Source organism: Camelus dromedarius, chromosome 11 (assembly GCF_036321535.1).
Source record: "Camelus dromedarius isolate mCamDro1 chromosome 11, mCamDro1.pat, whole genome shotgun sequence".
Classification (NCBI taxonomy): Eukaryota; Metazoa; Chordata; class Mammalia; order Artiodactyla; family Camelidae; genus Camelus; species Camelus dromedarius.
In genome coordinates this window covers 8,324,033-8,333,486 of record NC_087446.1, presented here as the reverse complement: position 1 = coordinate 8,333,486, position 9,454 = coordinate 8,324,033, and positions in this window count along the sequence as shown.

The following is a 9,454-nucleotide window of genomic DNA, read 5'->3' as shown; positions in this document are numbered from 1 at the left end:
TGTCAAGTGTTCCCTCAGATCTGAGAGGGCTCCGGGGCCTCCTGGAGGCTGGGCTTCCCCCATCACTACAACTAGAGCTGTTCTGTACTCTCCGTTCCCCACCCTGGGGTTCCCTAGACAAAGTTGTTTGGAGAAAGAATCCTGTGGCCAAAAACAAATCAAATAAACCAAAAGGATGATTGGCTTGGCCAGCATCCCAGCATCCCAGTGCCCGCTTCTCACCCAGGAGGAAGTCCAGGACGGTCATGTAATGACAAGGAGCAGGTGGGAGGCCCTCGGACCTGGCACAGCAGTCCTGCTCCACCCCTCTGAGAGGGAATGTGGGGTACAGCTTGGCTCAGCAGCGCCAGGGAGCCCCATGCCCAGCCCAGTGATGGGGAAATGGCCAGACCAGCGGGAAGAGGGCGATGGTTGATAGGCTTGGGGTCGGGAGGCTGTTGGCAGCCCAGGACCCAATCCCCCCTGTGCCCTTAGCTCAGGGAAGGAGCTCAGCTCAGGCACCAGTCCTCTCTGGGCCTCGGTTTTCTTCTAGTAAAGGATGTGGCCACTGGTGAATTCATCTCACCTGTGCTGGGCCCTGGGGTTCCCAGTGAGCGGGACCCATGATGCCTGTCCGCCAGGGGTCGACCTCTGGTGGGGAGAAGAGCCAGTGCCCAGACCCCAGCGAGCACAGCACCCACCTGATCTCCAGCCCCACCTCAGCCCTTGCTCCGCTGCTCCCCCTGCCTGGAGCCCGTCCCCGCGATGGACACGTGGCTCGATCTCCAGCCTCCCAGTGAGGCTGTGCTCTTCTCAAACCGCGCTGCTGAAAGCTCCCCCGCCTCCCCTCCCTCCAGGCCCCCTCCCTCGCTGCGCTTTCTCCACAGGCCACTGTCTGACAGACACACCGACGCTTCACTTCCTTGCGGCGGTTGATTTTGCTGCTGGTACTGGTTCTCCTGAGAGGAAGCGCGTAAAGGGCAGGGGTTTGGCCCGTTTTGCTCACCGCTCTTCTCCCCGGGGCTAACAGAGAGTCAGGCACAGAGTGGGCGCTCAGTAGACATTTGTGGAATGAATGAATACTACCTGCCCCTGGTGGGCATTGTTGCCTCCATTTTACAGATGAGAAAACAGAGGCTCAGAGCTGTGATTTGTTTAGGTCACACAGCCAGTTACTAATAAAACCTGGGCCTTCTGACTCCAAAGCAGTCTTCCCTTTCCTTTTGACCAATCACTGCCCTAGAGCTCAGAGGAGAAGCCCAGGGACTACGGTGGGCAATGAGAAAGGGGGCCGTGGCCTTGACCAGAGCTGTTCTAGATGAGAGATTGGCCCTGACTCACTTGGCCTCCTTGCTCGTGCTGTAAGAGCATCTGTAGGGGACGGCCAGGCTGGCTTGGGGCAGAAAGGGGGTTCTGGAGTCCTGTGACACCGGTGCGGGCTCCACACCGCAGTAGGCGGCGCGTGCATGGTTGTTTGCCGAGGGAGGAGGGAGGCCGTGGGCAGTGCCACATGGGCCACATCCTGGGGCAGGCCTGCCCGGCTCCTGTCCCTCACCAGGCTCCCCCGGGCTCAGCCCACGCAAGGCCCCAGCCCCTGATACTGGGGCTGGGGTGGGGGACAGAAGGACGCCTGCCCCACATTCTGTCATGAAGAGGCGACTCCCTTGGGATCTGACTCTGCACCCACCTCTGGTTTATCTGATTTCTGCCACTTTCCCCAGATCCCAGCAACACCTGTGCCGGATTCTGACAACTGCGCCATCTCTGTGGCCGGCCTGGGGCAGGAGAGCAAGCACGGGCTGGGGGCCAGCTGTGCTGCGAGGTCAGTCACTCCACTCCTCTGAACCTCGGTCCCCAGTCTGTTCCTTTCTCTCCTCAAATTCCAGGAACTGCCTCAGCGACCTGCCTGTGCTCCCCTCACCCGTCATGCTGTTTCCAAGCTCCATGCCTCTATTCGCTCTGCGACCTCTACCTGGCAGCCTGTCTCACCTTTCCTGGCTTGGCCAACTCTCATCTAACTCACACACTCCCACTCTTCAGTCCTTCAAATCCTAGTGATAATGGCATCTCCTCCAGGAAGCCCCTCCAGACACCAGGGTGAGCTGTGTGTCCCTTCACAGTGCCCTGTAACCTCTGCTGCCTTCGTCATTAGCACTGCCCCCCTGTTCCCTGCCAGAGACCCGCCAGTGCGTGAGGCTCCATCTCTGGGGCTGGCAAGGAGAAGGCTCAGAGCCTGAGTGGGTGGAGTCCAGAGGACCGTGTTAGCATCTAGCGGGATATGGGGTGCCCAGGGAGAAGCTCTGGGATGCAGCCAGTGTTGGGGGACAGTGTGGGGGTGCGGGAAGGCCGGGGGTGGCTCAGCATGAGGAGGGCTCTCAATTCACCTACCTTCCAGGCCCACTTACCTGGAGACCTGAAGAAGGCTTGGCAGAGCTTTTGTCAGTAGTGATGTCTCAAATCTCCTTGACAATATTCACCCTTTGGCCCACGGCCAGGGGGACCCTCCTGTAAGCCAGGATTCTGCCTCAGAAGGAAGGGAAGAGAAAGGAACCCGCTGTATTTAGTGTCTGTTAGTCAGGCCCTGGGCACTTTCCTACTACCTTTTAGCTCCCTGAAATCTCTGCAAAGTGAGATGCAGGGTGACCATCACCTTTACAGGAAGCTGGGCTTGGAGAAATTAAGGGGCTTGTCAATGATAAGTATCTGGTGAACAGTGAGGCCAGAGGGTCTGACTCAAAGCAGATGCCCCTTCTGGCCCCCAGGTGGCCCCCAGGCACGGGGCCAAGCACCAGGGGAGAATCTGTACCTGGAAAGGCGGGGTGGGGGCAGGGAACCCCAGGGCCAGGATGAGCTTGAGGAAACCTGCTGATCCGTCTGTGCTCCCGAGGGACCCAGCGCTGCTGGGAACCTGGCCGGCGGAGTCTCACCCAGCCCGGAGAAAAGCCAAGCTTTCTGAGCTGTGCTCCTCAAAGTCAGAGAAGCAGAAGTTGGCAGGAGTCTCAGTCCTCGGTCAGCCTGACATTAGACAGAAAGGCCCCCTGCCCACTCCCTTACCTGGCCCTCCACCCTGGAGCCCAGCGGCTGGAAGCCTTGCTCAAGGCCAGAGACCCGCTGGTCCTGGTGGGGGAGCATATCAGCCTCCTGCCCACAGTGCCAGGGACAGAAGCCAGTACCTGTGAGAGAGCTGTGTGGCTTCGCCTCCCTGGTCCTTGTGTCCTCATCTGTCAAAAGTGCCATCATGCCGTGTACCTAGAAGAATCCTGGTAAGGATGAGAGGAGAACAAGCACAGAGACTTGCACTTACTCACCGGCTCCCTAGCTTCCTTTTCAGGCTGGTCCACAGGCAGGTCTTTCTGAAATCAAGCAAGATGGTCCAGGAAAACAAACCTGGGGTCTCTGAAAAACACAGCACTCGCAGTCTGCTCTGGATCCACCTCTGCACAGCTCCCAGTTGCTGTGTGACCCCGGGCAGGATCCTAAACCTCTCTGTGCTTCAGTCTTCACCCTGCCTCATCAGGTAAATCACAGATGCATGAGTGGTTGTGGAGGAATGTCCCTGGGGTTGATTTTTTCTTTTTTGGGGTGGAGTGTGGAGCATGGCAAGCGTCCTTTCCCAAGAAGACTGTAGGCTTGGGGTGGTGGTGCTCTGCTCTGGAGGTGACACTCCCAGTCACAGAATGGAGAAGTGCCCACGGTCTCCCTTCTTGCTTTCTGGGAGGACTCCCTGGGGGCTGAGAGGGACTGGCCCAGCCTGGGTTTTCCTCCAGGGCCTCGGATGGCATTACCTATGCCCAGATCCTCTGGCCTGTGTTGGCCACTGGAGAGGGAGGGGCTCAGAACTGCCCTGCTTTAAGCAAACCTGCTAAGCAGAAAATCCAAAGGGGCCTCAAAGGCAAATTTTAGAATGCTCTCTTACTCTATGAAAGGATCTTTATTTTATACAAAGCTTCCCACTCAGATTCCATTAACTTGACCCCTTCCCTGGCGGGGGTGGCAGGGGAGGGTAAAGTGAGAATCATTTGGCACCAAAACAATCTCCCGAAGGAGGCACCCGAGCATGGAGGGAGGTGCTAAAGGATTGGGATTTGGGGGTCCAGCTGGGAGCCCTTGGGACAACCCTCTGGAAAAAGGGGCAGCAGAGCGTGAGGTGGGAGTGGCTGGAGGAGGAGGACGGGGTGGCGATCTGCTGAGGGAGTCACTAGGTCCGGGTGTCCAACCTGGTTCAGGTCCTGAGCAGCTGCACCTCTATCCTCACGGCAGCCCTGTGAGGTGGGGACTGTTGAGCAGGCAAAGTCACAGGAGGAACGTGGGGCTCAGAGTGTGAAGTGGAGGCGCTGGGCCAGCCTGAACTGTAACTTCAGTGCCGTGGAGACCTGCCTTCTCTTAGTTTGCTGCTTCAGTCCTCACACAGGCAAGGCACACTGTAGGTGCTCAATAAATGTTTGCAAATGAAGAGCAGAAAGAAGTCGGGTATGACTGACTCAAAGCCACCACACCTTTTCCCACTTGGACCAGATGAACCTGAGGATGTGTCCTGTGGCCTCCGGGGCCTGGAAGAAGGGCAGGTGTGGGCAGAGCCCAGTCAGCTCCCCGGGCGCCCTCTTGGGATCCCGGCGGGGGCAGTCGTGGTGAATCATGTCATGCCTACATGTGGCCACCAGAGGTCGCCCCGTACCGCCAGCCGCAGTGAGACCAGCCTCCCAGGCGACTCCTAGCGGTGGAGGAAGGAACTCACCTTGGAGAAACAGCCGGATGCCGTGGGAACAGGTCTGTACCATCTGTAGGATGGGCTGAAGGGCCGCAAAAGGCAAAGAGGAAGAAACGGGCCCAGAGGAGGGTAGCTGGTCCTGGGAACACACAACCAGTCCATGGCAGAGCTGAGAGGTCCCGCCTCATGGGTTTGCAGAGGGTCTGCTCTTGCTGGGGCATGTTATGGTCCACTTTGTCTGGATTCCCCCAGACTTCTGGACTGCAAGGTAGAGATGGGGTCGGGGATGGCAAGGCTGGTGCAGGGGGAGCATGGGGTGGGACCACGGGGGTGCACTTGGCTGTACCACCAAGGCCACAACCCTCTTGGTAGCCACCTCGTCCATCAGGGCCGGCCCAGCCTGTCACGCTGGGGTATAGCTCATCCCCATTGATGTGGAAGTGTCACCAGGTGAGGTAGGTGCCCCAAGGGGATCTGGCTCGGCAGCTCTGTCAACCTGGCTTGGCCCTCGCTGACCCTGGGATCCCACACCTGAGAGTCAGGGCTGGACCTGGAGGCCAGGCAGCTGAGCCGTGCTGAGAGGCAGTGAGGCCAGGCCATGCTGGGCCTTGCAGACCGGGCGAGGAGTTGCACTTTTTCCTGGGGCAGCGGGGAGACTATCGGGTGGCGGTTAAGTTGAAGAGCAGCGGGGTCCTTCCAGCTACTGCTGGGCGAGTGAGGTGTGGGTGGGAAGCTGGGTGAGGAGGCCATGGTCTCCTGTGCCTACAGCATAGCTCTCAGTCCAGGTCACCCTGACTAGCGGAGCAGGGGACTGGCCCTCTGGCTGTCTCCCGTCAGCCCTCCGCGCTGGGAGAAGAGGCCTGTTTTCCTGGCTCTATGGCATCACGATCCTGCAAGAAGCCCTCCCTGGCTCCCTGATGCTGGTCGGGTAACATGCGTACCCCTCACCCAGCTCTACCCACTCCCACCCACAGCTCCTTTAGCTGCAAGGCCCTGACCCCTCCCTCCTCACCAACCTGGTGACTCACCTTCCAGGCCCAGCTCAAACGTCACTTCCTCTGAGATGCCCTCCTGGCCAGTCTGGGCATCAAGGTCTCTCCCTGGTGGCCCCATCCTTTGGGAGCTCAGCGCTCACCATGTTGGCTGGGTTCTCGGCCAAGACCTGGGTGGGTAGAGACACTGCTGAACGCGGGGACTGGCCCAGTGGCACACGCAGCATTCAGGGACCGGGACGCGAGAAGGGGCGACAGAGGGAGTCTGGGACAGAGGGGCCCAGCGGGGAGGGAGAAACCATCTGAGCCCCACCCGGAAGTCCCTGAATGTCAGAGCCATGCAGGCTTTGCGGAGGCCCCTCGCTTCTCACCCAGCTGGGGAGGTGGGACAGGCTGGTCTTCAGCCATGGCTACAGATCACCTGGAGGCTGGTCTGCCGGACTCTTACCGTTGGGCACTCTCACTGTCGGTCAGCGAACTCCTTAGCATGACATGAGAGAGCGTGTCCTCCCCCAGCACAGCACGGCTGCGTTAGACGGGGTGGGCAGAGAAGAACCAAGCTACCACTCCCCACGCATCCTCAAGGCCCTCCATCCACCCTGACTTCCCAACAATCGATATGTCACTGTGTACTGCTGGCTCCTCTGGTTCAGCACCCCCTCTCCAGCCTGGGGTAGGCTTCCCCCTGAACCCCCAGTCTGCCCTCTATGTGGCAGCCGGACCCTCCTTCACTGCTCCCACTTCCATCCTTACCTGAGCAAACGAGGCCCACAAAGGCCTGGCCCCTGCCCACTCTCAGGAGCCATCTCTCAATTGACCCCCTACAACACCTGCTCATCCCCGCCCCCCTGCTCCCTCCACCCTGGCCACACCAAATGGCCTTGTTTTCTGAAAATGTCACCCTCTTATTCTTCAGGGCTTGTGTAGACACTCAGAGTTCTGCCTCAATTCCTTCCTCTCGGGTTGAACGGCAGGTCAAGTTTAGTTCAGTGTCCCTCCTGGGTCTCGGCGCCCCATCCTGGGCACGCCCATGGCCCGAGACGGCACTCTGCCCGTGGAGCTGTCCTGTTGCTCCACATCTGCCTAACTGCAGACCCCCGCAGGGTGGCACACTTGTCCTGCTGCCCCGTGTCCCCAGCCCCAGCGGAAGCAGCACAAAGATATGCTGCAAAGTTTTGCAAACAATAACAAGGGCATTCAATTAATAAACATTTATTGAGCACTGACTGTCTAGGTAGCCCTGTGCTAAGCCTCGTAGTGGGTTACATAATGCAAGGCCCCTCAACTCTCAAAAGAGCTCCAGACTAGACAGCATTCAAGTGGGAGGTTCTGCCCCCATGAGGGTGGTCAGGGGCTTTGGCAGGGGTTTGCCAGAACACATGCCTCCCGAACACCCGCTGGCTTCCCTGGGCTCCACCCGCACAGCGCTCTCCAGGAAGCCCCTTTAGACTGTGTCCCCCCTTAGACTCTGTGCCCCCGGGCAGGGACCACAGTGGATGCCTATTTCCTCTGCACAGGGTCGGGCATCTCTGGAGCTCATTAAATATTTGCTGAGTGATGGCTAGAAAGAACACCAGGACAGCAGGCAAAGGGCAGTGGTCACAGGCCAACCCAGGGCGCAGGGTCCGAGTTGATGGCTCACTTGCCAGTGGTGATGCTCTGGCAGACGCTTTAACAATGCCTCATCTCCGACCCCCTTTTAATTGCTGCTCCATAGGCTTAATGCTCCAGTGATCTCTGGGGTAGGAGGGCAAGGGCTTCACCCCACTTTACACATGGAGAGAATGGGGCTCAGGAGGTGAAGGGACTCCCTCAAGGCCACATAGGTGGCAAGTGGTGGAACTGGTGTTGGAACTCAGGTCTAATCTCAAACCCAGCGCTCTTCTTGCGTTGCTGCTCCTTAGCGAGCTCTTCCACTCTGGGGAATCCACTCATGCTGCTTCTGGGTTCTCATCTTTTCTTAGGAACCAGGTCAAAGGGGAGTGACTTTCTGAGTCCCAAATAAACCTGAGGCCTCCTGTGAGGGGCCTGGAACCTTGGCCAAGAGCATCAGAAATCAAGGGACAAGGTCCTGCCCCGGACCCAGTTGTTGCTGACTTATCTGCCCCTGTTGCTCTAGCTTCCTGGGGAAGACTTTCCCAGTCATTTATCAGCCACTTAGCCATCCATCCATCCATCCATCCAACCATCCATTCCTCCAACCACCCATCCAACCATCCCTGCTGTTAGGGTGGGACATCCTCGTGGAATCTACCTGGCCCACTTCACTGGGCCATTCTGAGGCTAGAAGGACAGACACAGCTTGGAGAAAGCTGGGGCAACAGCAAAGTCCTCACAAGCACTGGCTACTGAGAGTGCCCTTCCTGGCTCAGGATGGATGGATGGGGTCTCGCCCCAGCTATTAGGGATCCCTGGCCACTGGATGTGTGTGTGGTCATCCTGCCTGTCACACTCTGGCCCTGCAGGGCCTTGGAGGCAATTACCTACCTGCCCCACTGAGCCCAGACTTCCAGACTCCCAAGTCTCCCAGCAGAAGTGGGGGCCTAAGGGTGGCAGATGGCTCCCCAGACTGGCCCTGAACCCAACCCTTGATCATCCCTTCCAACCTTAAAGCATGGCCACCATCTTCTTGGTACCCTACAATAACCCCGGGAAGGAGGCAGGGCAGGAGCTGGGAGCCCTATTTTGCAGGTGAGAAAACAGGTCTGAGAAGCTGAGTGGCCTGTCCCAGCTGGCGGGCAGACCCCTGGAGAGGCTGAAAGCTGGGGCTCTGGTGTCCTGTAGGCCTGTGGTGAATTCTGGCTCTGCCACTGAATCACTGTGTGACCCAAGGCTTAACCTCTCTGGGTCTCGGTGCCTCATCTGTAAAAGGGGTACTGTTGGTACAGAGTGGACGTAAGGATTCAATGAGATCGAGTTTGGAAAATGCTTAGTGCAATGCCTGGCACACGTGGGGCACCCAATAGTTTGGAAAATTGTGAACACTGATTTAGGTCTCCTGCCTCCTAAACTTGTTCCCCCTCTACCTCTCACCAACCCCACCCACCCACCCACCCCGCCTTTCCAAGGATTGAAGACAGCAGCTGGCAGTAGGAGGTGGTTGCTTTAAATATGAGATGAGGAGAACAAAGGGAAAATAGAACAGGGTGGTGGCTTGGGGATAAAATTTAACAACTCCCCTCCCAGACTTGGGGGAGGGATCTGAAGGACACCATCAGATGTTCCTGCCTCCTAGTCTCAAGGAACTGAGCCTCGCTTCACCGCTCAGTTGGCCTGCTGTGGGGAGGGGGATGCTGGGCTAGGACCCTGAGGCCCAAGGGGACACCCCCCTGTCTGCCTGTAGGCTCTGTTCTCCAGAGAAGCAGGAAGCAGGCTAAGCGGAGAAGCTCTGGAGCTTCTCCGCATCACTTCCAAGACGGCATTAAATATTCACCAGATTTCTCCACAGGCCCGCTGAGAGCTTCAAAGGCAGCCTGCCCCCTTGGCGGCATGCCCAACGCCTTGGTTGCCGTGGGGCCCCTTCCTTGCTCGTCATCTCACACTGACTGCCTTGGTGCCCCTGGCCCCTTCCCACCCCCTACTCTGGTGAGGCCTGTGGTTCTGGCGTCTGTGTGGGCCCCATGGGGGGACCTGCATTTCATTCTCTCTGATCTGGAATCTGGCCAGCACTCACTGCTCTCCCAGGCAGGGGGCTGGGGCCCTGAGGGTTGGGACCTGTGATTCCAGATGAGTCCAGAAAAGGCTGCCAACTTCCCCTTTGCGGACTCTGGCTGGG